Genomic DNA, 25,269 nt, shown 5'->3' on the forward strand with positions numbered 1-25,269 from the left:
TTGGCACCCTTCTCCTTAGGTATAAGAGCAAGGAACGAGGAGTTTGTGCTTCCTCCTATTTTCTGGCAATCCTGTGATTTTTGAATCATTTTGAGGAGATATTTTCCCACAATATGCCAACAGAATTGAAGAAATCTGGCAGAAAACCCGTCAGGTCCTGGAGCTTTATCAGGATCCATGGCAAAGAGAGCAGCTTTGACCTCCTCCATGGTGACTTTGGCTTCTAGCTGGAGGTTCATTTGAACTGAGACTGAAGAGGGGACCCCGTCCAGCAAGCAAGAATTCTGAGGGCCATTCACCTCTTCGTTGTACAAATTTTGAAAATGGCGAAAGGCAGCCTGCTTGATGTCTTTAAAGTCTTTATGGGACACGACTTCTTCTTTGATTTCTGCTATATGATTGAAGCTTTTCCTGGCTTGGGATTGCTTGTGGAAGTATGAGGTGTTTTTATCTCCTGCTTTGAGCCAAAGGCAGCGAGATTTGATCCTCCAGGCTTCCTCTTCATTCAGACAGGCTTTGTGATATTGCTGTTGAAGATGAGCCTCTTTGTCCAGAATTTCATTAGTGATGAGGGCCTCTTCCACGATCTGATGGTGGGCATCCAGCATGCATTGGATCTTTTTCCTTTCAGTGGCTGGATTAGGGAGAGATTTGGCCCAACTTTTTAGGGCAGATTTCACTCTTCTGAGTTTCTCTTCCCAGATATAGAATGGAGAGCCATTGACTGGCTGAGACCAACAATGCTTGACAATCTGAAGAAAGCTGGGTTCCTTGGTCCAAAAAGGGCTAAATTTGAAGGGGATGGGGCCAAGATCCGAGAGGGTTCGAAGGGTCAACTTGATGGGGTTATGATCAGAGGTACTACAGGGAAGGATATGCATGCTGGCATCTAATCCAAACTGGAGGAAGGAACTTTGCACAAAAAATCTATCTAGTATTGCTGCAATATGACCAGGCCCTATTCTTTTGTTTGACCACGAGAACTTACCTGAAACTGGCTTGATATCTAGCAGATCCCAATCATGGAGAAGATCTTCTGCCCATTCCCTTGCCGGATCTCGCACAATGGTACCTCCACGCTTTTCTGAAGAGTGCAGCGTGAGATTTAGGTCTCCTGCAATGATGATATTTTCTAGTATGCCCAGATCCGCTTGGTTTCTTAATGAATCCCAGTAAGACTTTTTTTCTCCAGCGCTGACCAACACATATACGTTGAAGAGGCAAAATATTTCTTTAGTATCTAGGTGTTGCATCTTCAACATCAACCAGTGGGTGGTGGAAGTTTCAGATATTAGCGAGTACTTGCTATCATTCCATAGAGATCCCAACCCTCCAGAGGCTCCTCGGGCTGAGACAGCAGCTGCTTTGCTCTTATTCCATAGTTTTCTACTTAAATGAAGGAGGTCCGAATCCTCCATCTTGGTCTCCTGGAGGAGGAGTATGTCCGGGGCTTCTATTCTTATTAAGTTTCTTAGTGCCTCTTCTTTGATTTTGCTCCCCATACCCCTGCAGTTCCAGGAGATAATTTTCATTATTTACCTTTGCTTTGGAGGGCTCCCTTGGAGCCTTGATGCTGATTTCTGGCCATCTTTAGTTTCTTTGCTAACAGCTTCTCCAATGTAGGTTGGCTGCCCTGCAACTTGTCCTTATACGTTTCATGCTCCCTTTTCTCCCGATCTGTTTTGCGCCCTCTTGTAGATCTCCTTACAGAGGCTAGGGAGTCTCCTATTTCTCCTTCCTCCTCCGAATCTTCCGATTCTTGGTCCTCATCCTCAACTTCTTCTAGGGTTCCTTTTGAGCTTTCTGCTACGCCTGAATCCTTGAAAGGATTAGGCTGTCCACCTTTCTCTGGAGTGACCGATTTCTGGGCCTCGACTTCATGTGTGTCCTCTGGTTGAGAGCTGAGGGGGTCAAACCTGTTTTCTAGGGCGGTCTTGGGCTGGGTCTGCGGAGCAGGGCCCTGATGAGGATTGCCATTGGATCCTCCCACCTTCTGAGTCTTGTGAGTATTTTTCGTACGCTTGACTTGATTCCAGCCGTCCTCCTTCCCTTGGACAGATTCAGTATTGGACGAGCAGCTTCTGGCGAAATGGCCATAAACATGGCATTTCCGGCATTTAAAGGGCAGCTGCTCGTAGTCTAGTTTCTGCATGTGAGTCCAACTTCCAACCTTGATTTTAATGGCCTCTGGTAGTCCCTCCTCCAGGTCCACCTCCACGCATATCCTGGCACAATCATATTGGTCCTTGTTGTTTGCCCGATCTATAAGTTTCCCTAGAGCATTTCCTATATGCTTCAATGAGTCCCAGTTCTAGCAATGCACTAGAAGATTTGGCAGCCTGACCCACACTGGGACAGCTTTGGGTACATCCACTGCCGGATCGAAGTCTGGAGTCCATTTGTTCAGATACAGACCCTGGGGGCCCATGAAGTAGGGGCCGTTTCGAAAGATCAGGTCTTTGTCATCCTTTGAGGTAAACTCGAAGAGGAAGAAACCTCTCCCCAGGAAGTAAGAGGTCACACTTTCTTGGATCAACGGCGCCCAGTTCCTTTTGACCCAGTTCTCTGTGGATTTGGGAGAAGGCCAAAGTCCGGTGAACTGGCCTACAAGGGCTCTCTCAGACAAAGACAATGCAACCTGGATCGGGGTTTCCGGAGGGAGGGAGATCTCCGGAATATCGTCCAGTTTCTTGACAAATTTCGCAGCTTCGACATTCTTCTTCTTAGGGAGACCTTCCAGAAGTCGATTGAAGGCCTCAGCTGATGAGGACGGAGGGGGGGAGGGGCCGCCTGGGGAGTGCCCAGCGCCTCCATGGACCCAAGCAGCCAGCCAAGCTCAATCCGGGACTCAAACCTTCATTGAACCAGCCGGCCTCATGGTATAAAGCAAGCTTCCTTCCGCAGAGAGCAGAGAGAACACTTGCGCGCAGCCTGAGGGACGCGAATAGGCGGGACAGGGCAGGCCGAGGGCGATCAGAGCCGATCAGGGCCGAGGAAGGGCCGATCGGGCGATCAGGGCCGAGGGCGATCTTAAAAATCCAAAGAAATAGACTATTGTTGAGCAATGGCTATTTAGAAAATAATCTCATCGAAGGGTATGGGTTGCTACAAAGTCTAATGCTGGAGAGAGTAGCAAATATTGAAAAATTTGTGGTAATCTACTCAAAAATCATCATTATTAGTATCACTTATTACAATTCCCCACAGGGTGTGGACTCTGGGTACAAGAAAAATGATGAGAAAATAGTAGAGTTAAAAAACTTTGTTGACTAATGATATCTAATGGTGCAAGTGTCCTCTGGATCATCCTTGGGCATGGAGTTTCCATCTAATCATCAGCTGCCACTCGAGTGGTCAATATTTGGCTCCATATGGGGATGCATGCGAGATATGAAGTGATAGTGTGCAAGAACCTGGAATTTGCATCCACCCAAAAAAGACATGTATCAACAGTATCCATTCAAAAATATCATCAAGTACATAAATGAAACAATGGAAATTTATTCAAAAGCATAAATGACAATTTATTCATGAAATAAAATGAGGAGGGATAAGGCTAGAAATATGATACAGAAGGATGCCTCATGACATTAGATGTCCTCAATGGAGTTTCTGCTAAGAACCTGCTTACTTTCAGGTATATCCATGCGCTGCTTTTCTAATGTGCCCTTTCCAATTCTGAAAATCTGGGGACTTTGATCAATCCCAACACTGTGTTGTACATGGCCATCATATTTACCAAATCCTTTTTGCTTTTTTCTTTTCTTCTTAATAGATTGTGATGTTGATGTTGAGGTGATCAAAGTAGACCTTTTGCCCGATCTTGAAGATGCTCTGATGGAAAATTCGAAGTATCCAAGACTTCTTTGACCTTCTTTTGTCCATTTTGCTTCTGCTCTGACATGGGTGATGGATCAATCTCACAAGTATAAACTTGATTCTCCTCAGTTTCCTTGCTATTCAAGTCTCCATCAATTAGCCATTTTGCAATGGAGTAAATGACCTCCTCATAATGAGATGAAGATTTCTTTAGTGGATCGGGAGGCTCGAGATTTGTTTCTTTGTTCTCTTCCCATTTGTCGTCTGACCTAAGTTGGAATTTTTGTACCTGTAATCTTTCCATTTCGTCCAACCTATTCTGAAAAGTGACTTGATTAGCCTTCATAACACTTATTTCTTTGGCATGCTTTGTTTCCATGGTGTTGATAAATTGCATTTGTTTTTCTTCCATGGCGAGCAATTTGTTTTGAATAGAGGTCATCTAATTAGAATGATTGACTTCCATGGCTTTTATTGCTTGTGCATGATTTACCTCCATGGTCTTAATGAGTTGAGCTTGGTTGAGCTACATATCCTTAATCATTCGAGTCAACCCCTTGATGAGATCCTTATCATTCTCATTTGCTTGAGTTTTGATCTTTCTTTCATCTCCATATTTTTCTTCAAAGGCATCAATGATTGATTCTAGAGAATCAAAATTGTTAGCAGGTAAGTCTATGAACCAATCCATAGCATCACCATCTAATGAAAATATGAAAAGTCTCATTTTAACGTCCTCATGGTTAATATCATGGCACCATTTGCTCACACAAAGGTGGAAATTCCTAAGGTGAGTTTCAATACTGATGGCATTGTTACCTAGAAAACTAGGCAACTCTTCAATAGCCTCAATGGCTTCATCCGGAATGAAATTCAGATAGCTTGAAATGTTAGTAAAATCACAAGGGGCAAACAAATCATTCATGATGTTATGCTCACTTGACCCTGAAAGAGAAAATGGATACCAGAGAGAGGCTCATGTCCAAGATTAGCAAAAAATCTACAAGAAGCAAGCTTCAAGCATAAATCCTTGCAGAAAATGAAATAAGTGGAGTCGCCACTTGGGTAGGAATCTAACTCTACAATCCAACATGCAAAAACCAAAGCTTAGTCGATTTCCCAGGGACAAGAAGACTTGTCCCTAACAACGACGCCAAAAATGTTGACTCTTGCCACCTACACCTACCTACAAGTCAGTGAGAAAACTCTTCAACCCCACAAGGTGTGGTTGGTGGCAGGGAACTCACAGAAGGGGCTGTCACACTAATCCCGACTCTCTTCGTTTGAGCTATCTCCTAAGTTAGCTAAGGGGGTGGTCCTTTATGAAAAGTTAAGTTAAAAGATGTGCGTTTCTAGGAGTGTTATAGTGAAAAATTAAAATGGATTACTTTTAAGGATTTATGAGCAAGTATGAAGTGAACAACTTGAAATAACAATGTCAATCATTAATACAGCAAAAACCATAAAACTAGTGCCTTATAAGGAATTTGCTCAACAATTTAAAGATATATTTGCTCCAAGTAAAATACAATGCTCTCAAAAGAGAAAGCAAAGTAACCCTAAAATGTAAACAAAAATTGTTAGCACAAGATATGTAAGAAACAAAATGTTTTTGAGATAATACTCTTTATAAAGCAAAACATGTGAAACATATCTTGCCAAAACCCAAAAATTAGTAATTAACTTGGAAATGTAAAAGAAAGGAAGTGCTAAAACAAGACATCAATAGGCAATTAGACTTGAAGCATGAAAAATAAAACACTTGTTTGAAAGGATTACAATACTTGCTTTTGGAATAGACTTTGCATATGAAAACTCAAACCATCAAGAGACAAGTAAAATAAATGTAACGAAAAGTGCTCTTGGTTAATTTTATTAATTATCTCTACAACAAGATTGCAATTTAGCTCTTCAATCCTCAGACCTCACCCTCGCCCAAAGATATGGATCTCATAGTGAGGAGTCAATAGAGGAGTAGAGAGTCCCTAAGATGTCTACTTCAACCAACTTATGTTAGAGGTAAAATTTTAATGAAGCTTGGAGCCTTGCTATACTAAAATGCTTAGATGAAATGCATGTAAGTTTTAATTCCCCAAATTAAAGTGATGCTACATGCAAATGCTTCAAAGAGATTGATTTGCAATGCTTCAAAATGAAATAGTGTTCAACATAAGTTGCAATTATAACTTAATTGGAGGAATAAAATTAGCTTACAAGTGTTGCATGTGTCTGATCAATGAATTAAAATGATACAAGTAATTTGCTTGAAAATAAAATTTGTTTCAAATAGACAATGACAATAAATTGCTTCAATGTTCAAGATAACAATGTAGTGTAAAAATGAAGCATGTATTCAAGTGCTCAGGAAACAATTTACCAAGGTAAATGGAAACGAATCAAAGTTTGTTGAGAATATAAAATGCTTGCATGTAAAGGAGGAATTGCCCAAAATAAAGTGTAAGCTTGTAGCTTCAAGTAACAATGAGATAGAGAATGCAAAGCTCAAATGAAATTGTAACAAACTTTAACTTAATGAAATGTGATAGTGAGGTTGTGTTAATTCCCAATTAAAGCACACATGTAAGTGAATCAAGTATGAAAGCTTAAACCATGCAAATGTCAATCCACCCAAGAGAAGTCTTTCACTAAATGGGGAGATAGGATACAATGGGAGAAATCCCAAGCTCCCATAGGCAAATTAGATCTTTTATTAATATTACAATGAGAAGAGGGCCCTTCAAAGTCCTCAACTAATAATTTCTTGAAACTTGGACACTAGATCTCCTTTCTTGAGAAAGTAGTGACAAGATCTCACAAAATTTATGCAAGGGAAACATGGTGTGAGTTTCCTCCAAATGCTCACGGCTTTTGGAGAGGAAAATGGGCAGCCCTCTAGTGAACTCGACTTGGCTAAAATAAGCTTCAAAAGGGATCATAGAATCCCTGGAAATCTAGCCCCCAACATTTGCCAAAGGCCCTGCAAACACTTGTTAGATGTTGCGGGAGGTTGCTCTTCAAAATCTATCACACGAGTTTGCAAACAATCCAAACAATGACTGCAAAATAAGTTAAGTATTAGTGAAAAAATCAACAAGATAAAATGTATATGTACAATTATAATTTACTAAAGTGTAAGCTAAAGAGTGAGAGTAAACTCTCGTCTTTGCTTAGCCATCTTCAAGCTCTTAGATAGAAAATGAAAGAAATGAAGTACAATGTTTTTTAAAAGAGATTTAAATTTAGAAGTGTTTGGCTTGTGTACAAGCTATGTGCCAAAACCCTTGCAAAACCACTTTGTAAGATAAGACTATGAAGGCTCAAAGAACAAATGAGAGCTCCTTTAAGAATGTATCAAGAGTGAGTCGGCCTCTCCAAAGACTTCCCTTCACGCTTGATTCTGTGATCCCAACAAGATGTTCGCTCTACAAAACTTCAATGAAGAATTAGTTCCGTATAGATTTAGCAATAAACAATGATAAAAAACTCTAGAGATTTATTTAAAACCAATTAGAGCATTCTATACCTAGAGCATACTTCTAAATCAAATGTCAATGCAAGATAGCTCTACATTTCTAAATCTATAAGAGCATATGGAAACAAATTAGATCAAAACTTGTGTAAAATGAATTATACTAATGATCAACAATTCATCACACCCAAAGGATGAACATTTCATGAATGAAACCCCAAAGTCTTTATTGATATTTCTGAAAGTGTACAAGGTAGCAACGCTTCCGCAATCACAATAGCTAGTAACAATATCATACAAATGAGAGCTCAAGAGTCTATTATATAGAACTACGAAAGCTAATTTCAATGTAGAAGTGATTAAACAAGTGGCATTTGGTGACAATCTCAAAGAGAAATTCTAATTTGTTGAATGAAGTTCCAATGCCAAGTGTAAAAATCGAATTTTGGCAAATGGACATCATTTTCTTCTCCCCTTATGTGCCAAATTCGAATTTTATGATGGAATGACAAGTGTATATGGGTGGTAACCCATGTGGGGACAATTTCCCACAAAAATCGACACCAAATATTCTCATGAATCCTCCCAAATGCGCATTAACTTCACAAATTCGAATTTCCAAGTAAGCAACTTTCTCATTTAATGCCAGAAATTCGATTTTATTTGAGCACATGTCAATTTTTGATTTTAGGAGTGCACATCACCTTGAGACTTCACTTTAACTCCCCCATAATTTTCCACCTCATTTCCACAACATTTAGCATGTGTGGATATTTATTTTTCTCCATTTATTTAATTTCTGGCTTAATTAATTGCCAAATTTCCCACTAAACTTAGGAAAAATGGGTTTTGAAGGTTCAAAACACATTTTTAACCTCTCAAAGTGTGTCATAGTAAAAAGTTGAGGGTGAGAGATGCAAATTTCATTACTCATACCCCATACAACTTCTCTAGACATCACTTATTACATTACAAATACAATTTTATTAGCAATTTCCGTAGTGCTGAAAATAAAAAATTTAAAAAATGACTACCTAGACCTAACCAAATTCCACAATTTTTTTGTGTGATCTAGTATGGTAATATACATCGACTCTAGACACTAAGATGTGTTAGGGGCTCAACCTTCAAACCGTCACCTTGGCTTTGGAGTAAAAAGTGAGTGAAAAAACCAGAAAATCATCTGCCTCTAAAAAAGAAGAGATAATTAACCAGATAAAAAAACACTCCAAGGTGTACTCATTTGTTGATAGAGTCCCAACATGCTAGGCTTGTTACATACTCAAAAACCATCATTATTAGTATCACTTATTACAATTTCCCGCATGGTGTAGTAGAGCTAAAAAATTTTATTGACTGATGATATCTGATGGTGCAAGTGTCCTCTAGATCATTCTTGCCCATGGAGTCTCCATATAATCATCAGGTGTCACTCGAGTGGTCAACATGACCTTTACATCAAAAGGTCGATATGACATTTATAACAAAGAGATTCCAAAAATATGAATGTAATGACTTCGGAAGATGACACCACACAAAATATAAATCGTAGAAGCCTCAAATCAATAATTGACTACAATAGTCCATACATGACGAAATTTTACAATGATTACATCAAAGGTCTTTATATGACCTTTACATCAAATGGTCGATATGACATTTATAACATAGAGATTCTAAAAATATGAATGCGATGACCCCAGAAGATGACACCACACAAAATATAAATCACAGAAGCCTCAAATCAATAATTGACTACAATAGTCCATACATGAAGAAATTTTACAATGATTATATCATAGGTATTTATATGACCTTTACATCAAATGGTCGATATGACATTCATAACAAAGAGATTCCAAAAATATGAATGCGATGACTCCGGAAAATGACACCACACAAAATATAAATCGTAGAATCCTCAAATCAATAATTGACTACAATAATCCATACATGACAGAATTTTACAATGATTACATCATAAGTCTTTATATGACCTTTACATCAAATGGTCGATATGACATTTATAACAAAGAGATTCCAAAAATATGAATGCGATGACTCCGGAAGATGACACCTCACAACAATTTACTAGTCACTATTTTAAATGGCTATCTCAGGTCACAAGTTAAAGACTAACTCAGGTAGCAAAGTAATGGCAAGTCAGGACATAGGTTTATCACTGCCTTCATGACAAGTGTTTGAGGGTTGTTTGAGTTCACTGTTCAACTCAATGTTACCAGACTCGGAATCGGCAATAAATTGGCGAGGCAAAAGAGCGAAGAGTTTTAATCGGATCGGGAAAAAATCGGCAAATTCATTAAACAAAAATATACACATATATTGAATTAAATAAAAATATACGTTTATTAAATTAAATATAATTTTAGTAACGTCTACTTGTAAATATGGTTATTGCAAATTAAATTAGTAATATTTTTATATTGCATGGAAATGATAAGGCCATCAAATTTATCATTTCCATGTATCCCCATTTCCTTCGAATACAAGTAGATTATAAATATTAATACCATTCAATAACAATTATCCCTAAAATTGTCTAACTGCTTTTGATGTACAAGAGGTCTATATTTCATACTTGATGACCCATGTAAATTTTTTAATTTTATTTTTTTCCAATTTATTCACCATTAGTTATTTCAAATATCTTAAATTTTCTATAAAAGTTATCAATCATCTTATCATTATAATTATTATACACATTAATAATAATTATTTTTACTAAGCTACAATTAAAAATAATAACCATCCTTGTTATCAATTTACAATAATAACCATCCCCGTTATCAATATCCACAACTCGGTAAAAGAAAAATCTCCCGACCGTTGCTGACGGAAGTGAAACGAAAATGAAAATAAACGGTGAAATCAATTTCCGTCAATAATGTTCGCCTTAATTGGCATCCTGGAGGTCAGGAAAGTTGCTCTAACAGTGCGTCTGCGATTGTAGTTGTCCCTCGGTGATATTGCAGAGCATCAGGGAAGACCCTCCCTCTCTGCCTCTGCTCAACATTCTCTTCAGTGAATGGAGCGCAGTCTGCAATCCACTGTGCACGCACGCCTGTTTTTCGCTCAAGAAACTTTCAGGCCTCACAACCATATCAATACTTCATACGTGGTAGGCTCTGCGGCTTCGAATGCTGCTCTGTGGCGCTGCGGTGTCGAGTCTGTCGACTGAAGACTGCGGACTCGGGACTGTGCTATCAGTATCACTCTGCCTCTGCGCTATCAACCAATGAAACACGCACCAGTATCACCGTTAAACAATACGACGCATGTTATAAACGCAAACCGGAACCGAAAACCCTATGTGAAATTGGCGGGACTCGCTAAAAAATCGCAGAGTCGCGTAAATCGCAGGAATCGCGAGTCAAACTCGCGTTGACCACGAGTTAAACTCGGTCAACGCGAGTTGACTCGCCGAGTTTCAAGTCGGAACTTTTTGCCGCCGAGCCGATTCATACTCGCGATTAATCGCCAGAATCGGCGATTCCTGTTTCACTGGTTCAACTCCAAGTCCACATATCCAACCTACAACCAGAAAATGTGCCTAGGATCCAATCACGAAGTACTTGCAAGCATTCACAAATACACGGTACCTGGATCTCTAGGCAATCATGGTTGAATGGTACAAGGCTTCCCCCCAACATAGTTGGAAAACCTAAAGTATATGTGCATGTGCTTTCTCTGCCAAGTGGCACTTGAGGGACTCATTCGCCAAACTTTGGACTTAGGATAGAATATCCTTCAAGGCTATGGATACCTTCATAAAGCGATTTTATGAAGGTTTTGTCATTCACTAGGCTTCAAAACCTTGTCATGTTTCTAACCTCTCACCTTTCCCTTTTGTGGAGTTCTGGCGCCCCGTGCTCTTTATGTTAGGTGGTCTACAACCATGATGTATTTTTATTATTATGTGTGTGATTATATTTTACAACATTAGGCTTGTTGGACTTAAAATAGATAATGCATAGGCACACAAGCGCCAAAACAAATAAACAATTAAATATACATTGGCATGCAAGCCCAACACAACACCGCCCAATAACTTCATAATAAGATGTATGAATACATAGAAAGGGTCATCCCCGGGTTGTTACATTCCTCTCCCCCTTATTTATGCACTGTACTCAGTGCATCATTTACACATGTTAGTCAAAACTTTTGAGCCTCAAACTCTGTTCTCTTTCTAGGTACATCATTGCATGCTTTTCATGCCTTTCGTCTTCAGTTGTTCTTATCTGTTTGGATATGCTTAAGATTTATCAACTACTTTAGGCAATAATTTAGTTTTTAATATCTTTGACACACCCTTATGGTTCCATCTATAAGCCATTTTCACGGTCTTGGTTCAGGCATTCCCTTCTCTGCATTGTAGTCCTTCACACGATCCATCATTTGCCAAGATGTTTTGGGTGTTGCCTTTCCTTGTTGTACTCTCTCTTTGGCTTAGGTATCCCCTTCTCTGCACTGTAGTCCATCATCCATCATTTGCCAAGGTGTTTTCGAGTTACCACCCCCTTATGATGCCCATTCTTTGGCTCATGTATCCCCTTCTTTGCATCTCAGTCCTAGGGTGATCCATCTTTTGCCAGGATGTTCTCATGCAAGAAGAGTGCCTTCTCCCTATCAAACATTCATTGGTAATTATTGTGTTAATCCATGGAAACCATAGGGTCTAGTGCTATTAATGTGGCTTTTACCCCAAGTTTTCTTACTTCAGCCATCTCTTTTATAATTTTGTCCTCCTGACAGAGTTTCAATGTAGTCTTTTGATATTGACTAACTTAACCCACAAGACTTGTTCCACTCGACCAACATTCCTTGCAACTAAAAGAATGTTCAATGAATTAATTCACAAGGAGCAAACAGCTCAATGATAATACAAAGATATTTACAATAATAGAAACATCAGGTTTCTATGTAGAATATAGAACAAACAGTTTCATCTAAGAAACTGCTAAAAGAATAAAAATAGAAACAGCTAAAAGACTGAGCATTACTAAATAGAAATATATTCTAATACCCTCCCTTAATGCTCAATCTATTTACAACACCAATAGACCCGCGAAATTTTACAAATTTATCAGGACCAAGAGGCTTGGTGAAAATATCGGCGGGCTGCTCTGTTGTGGGAACATAGTGCAACTGAACTGTGCCGTCTTCAACCAGCTGTCGAATGTAGTGGCAGTGAGTTTCCACATGCTTTGTTCGTTCATGAAAGACTGGATTCTTGGCAAGTTTGAGCACTCCCTGATTATCACAAAACAAAGAAGTAGGCCTTGTCTGAAAAACATGCATATCTGCAAGCATACTACGAAGCCAAACTGCCTCACAGGCTGCCTTAACTGCTCCCCGATACTCTGCTTCTGTTGAAGAGAGAGCCACTACCTGTTGCTTCTTACTAGTCCAAGTAACAGCTCCAGACCCTAGACTAAACACATACCCAGCTGTAGATTTACGGTCATCAACCGAACCGGCCCAGTCAGAGTCAGTGTAGCCACTGAGAATAGGATTGGAGCTGCGAGTATATAAGAGGCCATAATCAGAAGTACCATGCACATATCGTAGCACCCGCTTTGCTGCTATCCAATGATCAGCTTTAGGAGCTGACATAAAGCGAGAAATGTAGCTTACTGCAAAACTGATGTCAGGTCTGGTAGCAGTAAGATAGATGAGACTGCCCACTAATTGCCTGAATAAAGTTTCATCCACAAGAGGAGAGGATGACTGGGCTGAAAGTTTGAGCCCTGGTTCCATAGGAGTTGTGGCTGGTTTGCAATCCTGCATTCTGAACCTTTCCACAAGATTTTTGGCATACTTGGACTGAGAAAGAAAGATCTGATTTTCAGTCTGCCATACTTCAACCCCCAGACAGTAATGAAGAAGTCCCAAGTCTGTCATCTCAAACGTTCTGCATAGATCTTGTTTGATCCCATGGATCAAATGTGCAGAGCTGCCAGTAATGATAAGATCATCCACATAGACGACTACAAATAAGATATCATCACCAGTATGCTTGATATACAGGTTTGCATCAGATGGACTACGCTGAAAACCTTGATCTGTCAGGTACTGATCAATTTTCATGTACCAAGCCCGAGGAGCTTGTTTCAATCCATAGATTGCTTTAACTAACCGACACACTTTCTGTTCTTGACCAGCAACCTTGAATCCTGGAGGCTGCGTCATGTAGACTTCTTCTTGGAGGTCACCATTTAGGAAAGCACTTTTTACATCCATCTGATGAACTTTCCAATTGAACTGAGCTGCTAGGGCAAGAACAAGCCTTATGGTACTCATCTTGGCTGTAGGAGCAAAAGTCTCCTCATAGTCGATGCCTTCCTTCTGTGAGAATCCTCGAGCCACAAGCCGAGCTTTATATTTGTCTAAGGTTCCATCAGCTTTGTATTTTACTTTATACACCCATTTGCAGCCTATGGGTGTTTTGTCTGCAGGAAGATCAGAAAGTGTCCATGTGTGATTCTTCTGAAGACTCTGAAATTCTGCTTCCATAGCCTGTTCCCACTCAGATGTACCCTTAGCCTCTGAATATGTTTGAGGCTCAAAAGTACTGTGAAGGTTAGCCATAAGAGCAAAATTGACTGTAGACTGTTGTCTGTTCTTATGCCTAGAAGTTCTACCTTCAAGGAGCTCGTCATCCCGGAGATCACCTATGGTTTTAGCCCACCATTTGGGCCGAAGAGAAGAAGAACCAATATCAGGATTAGAGGAACCAATATCAGGAGGAAGAGAAGCAGGCTCAAGAGCAATAGGAACAGCAAGAGGAGGATTAGCTTCTGGAGGAAGCTCAGATAGAGTAGTATCAAACCCTGATACTACATCATCCCTCCCATCAGATGGACTGACTGGAAGAAGAACACTGTGAGGCGGATCCTCAGAGAGCTGCTCAGAGGAAGAAGACTGAAAGAATCCTCTGTCTTCATCAAATACTACATCTCGACTGAAGCTAAGTCGACCAGTGGCTATATCTATCAGCCTATAGGCCTTGTGATGATCACTGTAACCTGTCATCATGAGTTTCTGACTTTTGGAATCCAACTTAGATCGCTTAGCAGATGGAATCCAAACATATGCAACTGAGCCAAAAACTTTGAGATGACTGATCTTAGGCTTACGACCAGACCACACTTCTTCAGGAGTCTTCCCTTTAACAGCCTGAGTAGGGGATCTGTTAAGAAGGTAAACAGCAGTGAATACTGCTTCAGCCCAGAATTTGTTTGGAACACTCCGGTGTTGTAACATGGAACGAGCCATTTCAACAACCGTGCGGTTGCGACGCTCGACAACACTGTTCTGCTGGGGAGTGTAAGGTGTGGTTAATTGACGTTTGATGCCATGAATATCACAGAAGTTGGCAAAAGCTGAGGAACAAAATTCCCCCCCATTGTCGGTCCTAAGGGTCATGATATTACAACCAGATTCGTTTTCAACTAAAGTTTTAAACTTCTGAAAGGTACTAAGAGCATCAGATTTATTTTTTAAAAAATACACCCACATCTTTCTACTGAAGTCATCTACAATAAGTAAAAAGTATTTGCAGGCAGTGATAGAAGCTGTATTCATAGGACCACAAATATCAGCATGAAGTAACTGAAGTACCTGGGATGCGCGCCAAGATTCTCCATTTTTGAATGACGACCGATGTTGCTTTCCCGCTTGACAGGCGCTGCATACCCCCAACTGCTGAGTCTGAATATCAGGTAATCCTGACACAAGTCCCTCCCGAGAGAGCTGAGAGAGATACTGCATATTGAGATGCCCATATCGCTGATGCCATAGAGTACTGATGGGAGAGACACGAGCTGCTAGAGCCACTTCTGGAAAGTCACCGGTGTCAAGTAGCCTGTATAGACCATGGTCCTCTAGGCCAGTAGCAACTGTCAGACTGGTCTCCCTGTCAATGATGGAACACTTGTGTGCACTGAACACAACATCGAGCTGAGGAGAATTCCTCATAATCTGACTGACAGAGAGCAGATTAATCTCCATACCAGGAACATAGTATACATTTAGAAATATGAGCGTGCGTCCACCAGACTGAATTTGAACTGTACCCCTGCCAGCAACAGTGTACTTTTCACCTCCACCAAATACTACTGAATCACTGAAAGGTGAGAAGTCAATAAACCAGTCACGCCTGTGAGAGAAGTGGCGTGATGCACCAGAATCAATGTACCATGCAGAGGAAGGAACATGTTCTGAAGACCTTTTAGCCATAAAGGCGTAAAAGGCAGAATCTGTCTGCTCGGAATGTTCTGCAACATTCGCTGTCTGATGTGGCCCTCCTTGTTTCTTTTGTTCAGAAGCAATCCTCTGCCGGCAATCTTTCTTCATGTGATCGAACTTGTGACAGTAATTACACTGTACACTTTTCTTCCTGGCAGGATCAAAAGACTGAGATGAGCCTTTCTGCTGAAAAGACTGAGAGGACTGATATTTTGCAGCAAATGCATTTTTCGAGGGCACTAATGAAGTACCACTACCAAACTGCTGTTTCCACCTATCTTGCTGCAGAAGTTTGGTACATAAATCTGGAAACTTCAGATCAACATTTGTGGTTGTAATGTTGAGTGTTTCGATGAAGTGTGCATAAGATTTCGGTAGACTTTTTAGAGTAATGACTACCATATCTTCTTCCTCCATAGTCCGACCAATAGCTTCGAGCTGATCTCGAATGTCTTTAATTTTGTTGAGATGTTCTTGTAAAGACATATGTTCATCCATCATGATGGAGAACAACTGATTTTTGAGAAAAAAAGCTCTGCTTTTATCAGATGTCTCATGCAATTCTTTCAACTGTTGCCAGATTTCAGCAGCTGTCTTGCCAGAAGGGATCTGTGGTAACTGATCATCAGCGACAGAGAGCTTGAGAAGCATAACAGCCTCTCGATTTCGATCATCAAATTTATCTTGATCGGTCCCGGCTGTACCTGGACGAAGCTCTTTGCCCAAAATGAGTTGATCAAGACGCCTGTACTCAAAAATGGTCAACATTCTTTGTTTCCAAATGTTATAGTTGCTGCCATTAAAGCGTTGATTTCCTTCTAACATCAGATTGGTAAGTGTGGCCATTTTCACAAAGAGAATACAAAAGTATGACACACAAGAACAATGTAGCTGACTGCTTATGCTGGTGAAAATTTAAAGAACAGACTTTCTGCTGTCTAAAACAATAGTAATACTGCTAATACAGTTCTGAGAATACAGATTTCCACAAGAGAATGCCGGTCTACAGATGTCACAGGTCTGAGTTTGTAATGAACACTGTCAGGATCACAAGAAAAAAAAATTCCGCTGATTGGTAACACACTGCCGGCCACCAGAACCACAAATACAGCAAATACAAATGTTGAAAAATGGACCCACATGTGCTGTCTCAGTTTCACGCTTCTGCTGAATGGTAACCCACTGCCAGCAAACACCACGGATATATATATACGTCTCAGGTATCAAAATGGCCCACAGAAAAACGTCTCAGATACCGGTCATATGCTTTGAAAATGGACCACGTGAGTTATCAAAACTGTACGTTCCGTCTCAGCTATTTTATATACGAATATATAAAAGCCACAGGTGAATATAACCACGCGTATGACAGAGAATATATCACGCGTATGAGTTTTATAAACACGGGTTACGTAAATCCTCGGACTCACGTTCCGTCTCAGCTATTACAATGAACCACGGGTTTTATATCCACGGGTTTGACTTATAAATCCACGGGTTTGACTGTGACAATATAACGGCGTTTGCAAAATACACAGGTTACAATGAACCACGGGTTTCAGATCTAGAGCCACGGGTTTCAAATGAATATCACGGGATTCAAAATGTATATCCACGGATACATAATCCACAAGTTGACAGCGTTTAACAGCAGTTTAAAAAAAAAAAAAAAAAAAAAAAAATGACAGATGCTCGCAGATCGACTTTTCAAACCACAACTCCTATTTTCAGACAAACAAATGAGTTTTGAAAGGAGAACACCTGGATCACTAATGCTGAGAAATTCCACGGTGTGGTCGAGTAGCCGCCAGGTGAAGAGGAAGATAGCCGGATCCGCGATTCCAAGCAAAACTGACCAGCAAAAAAAAATCCCGCTCCCATAAAAAACAGTCACCGCCACAAATTTATTTCTTAGATGAAATGATCATGCAAGAGAAGAATCCATTTCTGTATCGAGATGGACGACTGTAAGCTTTTATCACAGCGAGCAAAGCCGAGGCTAAGACTCAGTGAAGGCTGCCTGGCTTACAGAGGGCTCGACCTTAGAAAGGACTCAAGAGATTACGATGCAAAGAGAATTACTGTTTCAAGAAGAATCTCTTAACCTTGCTCTGATACCATAAAAGAATGTTCAATGAATTAATTCACAAGGAGCAAACAGCTCAATGATAATACAAAGATATTTACAATAATAGAAACATCAGGTTTCTATGTAGAATATAGAACAAACAGTTTCATCTAAGAAACTGCTAAAAGAATAAAAATAGAAACAGCTAAAAGACTGAGCATTACTAAATAGAAATATATTCTAATAGCAACATACTCATACACATTAGTTAGTGATCCATTACCATTCAACTGTTCATTTTCATAACTTTTTTCACATACATGCATCCAATACCATTTCATATCACTCAGCATAAGTTTGTGAAAATAATTTGCTTAAGCTTTAGAAGCTTTTAACCAATACCAATGGCCTTATGTACACAATGCAAACTTGCAATTTATTTCTGCATAAACAAACCTATGCATTCCCTCAATTCAGTTTCAATAGAAATTCCTTTCACCTGAGTGTATTACTCACTTATCCAACTGTTGTCCATCATGGCAACTCTTATATACACAGATTTATCCATTGTCTAACCTGACACCACTCACATCCACAATCTGTTAGGATCTGAATCATATCCATGCACTGAAAGCTTCCTGCATTAGCCTTAGTTATACCCCTCTGGGGTATTCATTCATGCAACATATGCATACAAGTAGAAGCAAAACAATGAATTTATAGTTTAACCTGAAGAAATTCTTACCCAATTCCTCAGTGTATTTGCCATTGTAGCATAACTTATGTCTATAATTACATGGTTGCCACCATGATATATACTTAGCTGAGAATTTTCTCAAGGAGTACACCTAGCTCATCCTTTAACTTTACTTGACAAGTGTTCTCTTGTCATTGCCCTTAGGATTTTTTTTTCCATTTAGCAAATTTTCATATCAATTTCTTGAGAATGGCTTGCATCCTTTCTTGATGCACAATTTCATTATACATTAGCTGTTAGTCAAACAAGGAAAATATGTCCTTCAACTCTTCTAAATGAACATCCAATTTATTCTTGTTATGCACTTTGTTCATTCATTCCACTTTTTCAATCTTTCCTGTGGTACTATCATGCATCAACAATCAAGCAAGCACTCTCAACCCTAGGCTGCTGCACAGTTGAGCCTTGTTCAAATTTAACGATAAGCATCAAAACCATTACAAAATAAATTTTCAAGGGCAACTCCCTTTCCTAATCTTTCTCACAGCTTGAGGATTCTTCAATCCAATTGTTTACATAGGCCTACTCAACTTCATCATGATTGATTCATATCCAATTATGCTCTTCTATGCAGCTCTGCAATGAGCTCATTATGACAATTTACAATTGCATCCAGAATTTAGCATATTAAGCATATGCAGGAAAAATATCTCTTATTTCTTAACATGCTTACTAGCCCAAGGTATCTTTTAATAGCTAGGGAAACCCTCCCCCTTGCACTCCTATTCATGCAAGTTCTCTCAACATACATCACGTCAATATCATTATCCTTTAATTTAATAACAATTTAAGATACAATTGTCTTTGTTTGCATAACCCTGTCTTACTGGCAGAGTTTTTCCATAGTCCATTTTTTATGCAGTCTCACTTTGTTGCATTTTGCATGATCCAACATGATCAGATTAGTTAGTCTCTTATTCTGTCGGACACTTACTCAACTGGCCTTCTCATTAATCGTTTGTGCCAATTTGCGCTTCATAAGAGGTTCAATCAACTTTAAAATCTTATGTCATCTCCTTTTTCCAAAATATGATAGCAACATGGCCATTTTATTTCTTTAAATGATTGGACAGTGGTCCTTACAGCTTCATCACAAGCTCATAAAAAATTTTTGCCCCTCTCCTGAGATATTTACTGTTTCTTTCACACAACATCATGTCATTCAACCCTCAGCCTTGCCAACATTTTCTGTTGGTCTCTATGCTCATTTATGTGCAATTCTTGCACCTATGGATTAACCTGTTTCACATCAATACTTCAGGTTCTCTCTCATATCAAGGATATCAATAACATATCCGAACATCTAACATCACCCTTATAGCCTTGCCATGGGCATTCTTTTGAATTTCGAAGCATCTTCAAGGCCTCACTATTGCCCTAATGGGAATTTTCCTAGCCTCTCTTACTAAGAGACCTTCCTTTTCATGAGGGAATGTGATATACATACAACAGTTTTACCCAATTTTCAAGTGCACAGTTGCTCTAGCTTATCCAAGGAGATTCTTAACTCCATTAGGCGTAAGTCTCTAGCAAGTTTGGCATTCTACAACTTTACCTTGCGGGCAGTGGACCTTCCTATTGCTTCATATTTGCATCAAGTATTCATCCCCTTTCCTTGTATTCATGCTAAGCATCCTACAAGACACTCAAGGGTACCTTTACGTGTTCCCTGCATACCTCCATGTACACATACACATTTATCCATATGCACCACTTTACCCATGGTCCCTTTTTCTCAGATTTCGATACTAATATGATTTGCAGAACATTACCTTCCTTCTTTTCAACTCAACAATTCTCAATCATACTTTTAAAAAATATGGTTCTCTTTATCAAGGGAGTCTTCCTTTGTACCCTTGCTTCTATGAACACCAAGTGCCACATAGCCTCTTTTTAAGGCAACCAAATAGTGCTAAATCTGCCCCATGACAATTCAAATAAACCTTTTGCTTCACTTATTGGCTCAGCTGATGTACGCATCTCTCCTCATGCCTTGTCGATTTCCAGATCAACATTATTCACAAGAAATAGTTTTCTTAAAATAGCCTTCCTTTGTTAGTTTCCGTTAAACCTATCACCTAGTGAATCATTAACCTAGCAAATTGCAGATCTATTGAATAATTTACACAACTATGTTCTTAACATTCAATGGAAGCAAAAATAAAATAACCAATCTTATAAAATCAACACCCATATTCTGCCCAATCAAAGTTTTCATCAATAATCCGAACTTACTTGGGCTTGTGTCTTGGGATAATGACCCAACTGACAACCCTGGATTTGATCCAACTAATCAACCCTCCTTGGTTGATCCGGATCTCCTTGCTGCCTTTCCTCGGACCCAATGCACTCACTAAGAAGCCTCTCTCAATCTTGTCTTGCTATATTTGTGTCTTCTCCCTCTCCATAGCCTTGCTTTTTTAACTTTACATTGAGCTAAATTCCTAACCCTAATCTCCAAAGTTAGTGACGATTGAGATTAGATCTCGCCTCACTTGAGATCAAGGGCTGAGATTAAAACATATTCACTAAAGTAATTTACTTTACTTTTCCTAAGTTACTTTAGCTCAATAAGCCAACATAATAATTATGTGCTTTTCCTAAGTATAACTTAGGCATAAGTTACAAAAACAACTTGTTCACACTAGAGCAAGTGTCTAAGGATATCTTGGGCGACTTTTGCATGCCTAGACACTTAGGCCTGTGCAGAAATACCTGCCCGAGCTACAAACATCAACACTCCCTCTTAGTGAGGGAGGTACCTCTACCATTCGGAACTGTCTTCAATCCTACAACCGTTGCCTTGGCTGCTTCCTCTAAATTGGAAGCTTTCTCTACCCTCTAGTCTAGGAATATCCTTGAAATATGATTGTCCTTGGCCTGGTTCCTAGAAGACTCTTTCTCTTGAATATCCTGTAAGGTCATCTGTACCAAGAAACCTCTTGACAGATTAGGAGGAATCTGTCGATTGCTTATCCCCTCCTAAACTTGAAGGATGATTCCCTTTGAGCTTGTCAACCTTTGGAGCTACTTGCTCCTTGTTCTTTATCACTACTTTGCTTTTTGCCATTGCTCGAATAGCCTGGCCCTTTAGCCTATACAGGTTGCTCTCTCTAACTCCAATGACTAGCCCTTGGTCTGATCAATGTCTATCCATCCTGGAATGCTACACCAAACCCCTTCTTGATCATTGAGACTGAGAGCAAACTCCACCTAAGTTCTGACACCCATGGCATGTCCTTCACTTCGATTTTGCCTCTTGACTCAAGTTGGAATACCACTATTCCAACTCCCTTTATTGCATGCTTCGTATCAATGTCTAACTTCACATCCAGTTCTGAGTCCCACTCATTCAGGGTGGTGAATTGTTGTCGTGCTCCTGTCATATGTCTTGTGGCTTCGTGATCTAGTAGCCGCACACTCACTAGGAATGTGCTTGAGGTAAGGTAGGAAACAAGTGCAAATTCTGTCTCGAACTTCCTGGCAAACTCCTTAGCTTTTGCTGATGCAGCTACAACTAGCTCCATGCCCTTTCCCATTTCTTCCTCTCTGGACACTGTGAAGCATAGTGTCCCATCTTATGACAAGATAAACACTTGACCTTAGTCAAGTCCTTCAGCTGTGACGCTGACTCCTCACTCTTGCTCGAACTCTTTCCTTTGTTTTTGACAATCAAAGCCACATTCTTGTCATCTACCTACTTGTTGTTTTTCCCTTTGACTATAACTTGATTTCCTCTTGTATGTAGTCATCCCCAAGTCTATGAAATGTGGTTAGTTTATCTCGAGCATAGATTCCTCTAATGAGTGGATCCCATGCCTCTAAGAACCTGTTCAATGCGACGTTTACTAGTTCTGAGTCTTCTACCTTTTCTCCCACAGCTATAAGCTGATCACGAATTTGTGCGATCTTCATCAGATAACTCATCATTGAGTTAGAGTTGCTCATCTGTATACTTTGGATCATATCTTTCAATATCATCTTCTTATTTATTATTTTGCTCTTATATAAACCTACCAAGGCTTCGAACATCTCCTTGGTTGTCTTCTTCTTGGTTAAGTGAGGGATCAAATTATCCTTCACAACATCCAAGAGCACCCTCTGCTTCTTTATCTGTTGTTTTTGCTAGGTTGGCCTTCTCTCGAGGATCTGACAACTTTAGGATCTCAGTGTTAGGGATCTCCCAGAGATCGTTTTCCTTGAGTACCAAGTTGATCCTAGCCTTCCAAGATAGGAAGTTTGACAGACCGTCTATTCTATGTTTTTACTGAAGACCCACTACGACCATTTGCCTAACCTTGTTGAAGAGTCTATGAAGACTTATTTATTTATTTAATTTATGCTGGTTGGATGCTGCCGGCAACCCGTACTCTGCTTTCTAAGGCTGTGGCTTCTCTACTCCATCACTACGCTTAGCACCCCGCTCACACCCCGCGGTTCGGTTGTTGCTCGACCTAAGGCCTTCTATCGACTACACATCTTGGCTTTTCTACCTTGCCAGCCCACTCGATCTAGTCCTGGTGGCTTGAACTCTCATGTGATTTGTGCCTCGCGTGCTACAAGAGAAGGTCTTGTCTTCCCCTTTTGGCCCACATCCTCTGCTCCAACCCTGTTGTCAACTCGTGTCTTACGCCTGCAGTTGTTGGGTGGAACTCGACATGCTGGCGACTGTCGACCTGTTCCTTGCGGAACACCACTTTTTTTTCATTTTGTTTTTGTTCTATGTCAGTGGATGATACCTCACATGGCTGTAGTGGCTGGCGTCTCACTTATGCGTGCATGGGGATCTCTGCATGGTTTCTCCACCTTTGACTATGCTGACTGCGACTTTTGTGTGGGGTTTGCTTGGTGATTGGTGCCCTGTTTGGCTATCTCCTTTCTTTGATCATAGCCACCATATATGACCGTATATGGGCTTATATACTGATATGTATACCATATAAGAATATGGTTGTATCTACAGAAAATATGGTCAACATATTATTTTCCATATGTTTCCATTGAACTTGTCTCATATGATGCTTTTTTGCTGTATTTTGGCTATATACTCTTGTTTTTAGGTTGTATTTTGGCCATATTTGTTTTTTTTTTCAATTACAATTTTTTTCTCCATTTTCCTACTGTAATGTATTTGTATTTTGGATACATATCAATACACCTATATATGATAACTACGACTTTCAAAGCTTTCTCCCAGGGTACCCTTACTTTTGGGTGGCTTCCTTGGAAGATGCAAAAGTCTCTATGAAGATAGATATACCATAGAAGTGCTATGTGGAAGGAAAGATGAGGATCCAGAAAGAGGTGTTTTTGATGCTGAACAAATATGTTACAAGAAGCAAAGTCCAAGTAAGAAATATGTCCACTAACTGATGTTTAGAGGTGCCATGTTCACCTGTGTGATCTCTACAATTTCTATTCTTTCCTTGGATGCTTTAGTTGGAGGAGCACTTTTGAAATGAACGAAAAACAAATATATTCTCTTGCTTGACTCAATAACCCCTTTAAGAGTGTGCAAGGTAGAATTTCCATGAAATTTTGATCTGCTGATAAGAACAATTTGAAAAAACACTTTCTTTTCTTACAAACACATAATTTCTCTACTCAATTTGCAGCGGAATTAGGAATAGAAATAAAACACAGTCACACAATTCAAGACACTTTTTTACTAGGGAACCCAACTGGGAAAACCCTTTGCTTGATGAGAATTTTATTGATAGAAAAACTGACCAATAGATCTCTTACAAAATAATTGTTTCAATTTGAAAGACACTTGTCTTTTCTGCTGGTTCTAAGCTTGAAGCTTGTGCAAGACTATTGATCTCTGCTTCCCTGTACCAACCTGTGCACAAGCTTCTCTTGCACACTCTTCCTCTCACAAGCTCCACACACAAACTCATGTTTCCTATTGCTTGGTCTCACTAACTTGTGCTCACCAAAACAATGATTAAACTTGTGCCTTCGTTCCTCTTTTTAAAGGCAATTCAAATGGTTAAAATTAGTGAGTTTTCTAATTAAAGAATTGAACTGGAGCTTTTCTAGTTAGCAAAAGTCAACAAAACTAGTTAACTAGATCCCCCTAAAATTTAGGAGGTTAACTCCACTTAAGCTTTCAGTTCCCAATTTAACTCACTAGAAGATCAAAACTCGACCTTCAACTTCAAAACATTAGTTAACTGCCTCATGCACTCCTAATTTTTAGGGAAACTTTTAAATTTTAGGAACTTCACCATGGACAAAATGGAACTCGACTTTGACTCCTTGAATTAAGGCACAAATCAAAGAATCACTTTTCTCGCTAATTTTCAACACTTCTCTTCGTGAGGAAGGTGTTCTTGGAAGAAACTTGTCCACCAAGATTCGTCTCCAACACCACCAAGTTCTTTGCTGTTGCATCTGCTCTCTCTAAACTAGAAGGCTTCCTTGCTTTCTTCTGTGGAACTTGCTTTGAAGCTTTGTTCTTTCCCACCAGAATTTGTGAGCTCTGCTCCTCCTCTTCATCATTCTATTGGACAACCCAACTCCAACAAGTTTAGACTGAAATTGAGATACCAACTGAGGCTCCATCTTGAGAGCTTTATTATGCTCTTGCCCAACCATCACTTCTCTACTCTCAAGGCTACACTTGTCTCTACGTGCAACTTGTAGAGATTTTTCACCCTCACACCTATTTGATTCTTACGTCCAGAAGCTAAGTGTTGGAGGTACGCCTTACCTCTACTGAAGATGACATCATATCCCTTGTCTTCAAGGGTGGTGATCTGAAAATGGGGCACATAGGCTTCTTGTCCAACTTACAAGAACCTCTCCCACTTTCAAAGCTTAAATATTCCCAAGTCTTATTGATTAACCAATGTGGAATTAAGAAATGCTTGAAAATATAGG

General features: G+C 39.7%; 1 protein-coding gene across 1 annotated transcript in view; it reads left to right on the plus strand.

Annotated features, from left to right (window-relative positions):
* LOC149190081 (arsenate reductase 2.2-like) overlaps positions 1-25,269 on the plus strand; it is an 84,390-nt gene that overhangs the window by 44,736 nt on the left and 14,385 nt on the right. The gene's annotated exons all lie outside the window — the stretch shown is intronic.

Source organism: Pinus tabuliformis, chromosome 3_1, assembly GCF_031772625.1.
Source record: "Pinus tabuliformis cultivar Carrire ecotype Pingquan chromosome 3_1, CPIR1, whole genome shotgun sequence".
Lineage (NCBI taxonomy): Eukaryota > Viridiplantae > Streptophyta > Pinopsida > Pinales > Pinaceae > Pinus > Pinus tabuliformis.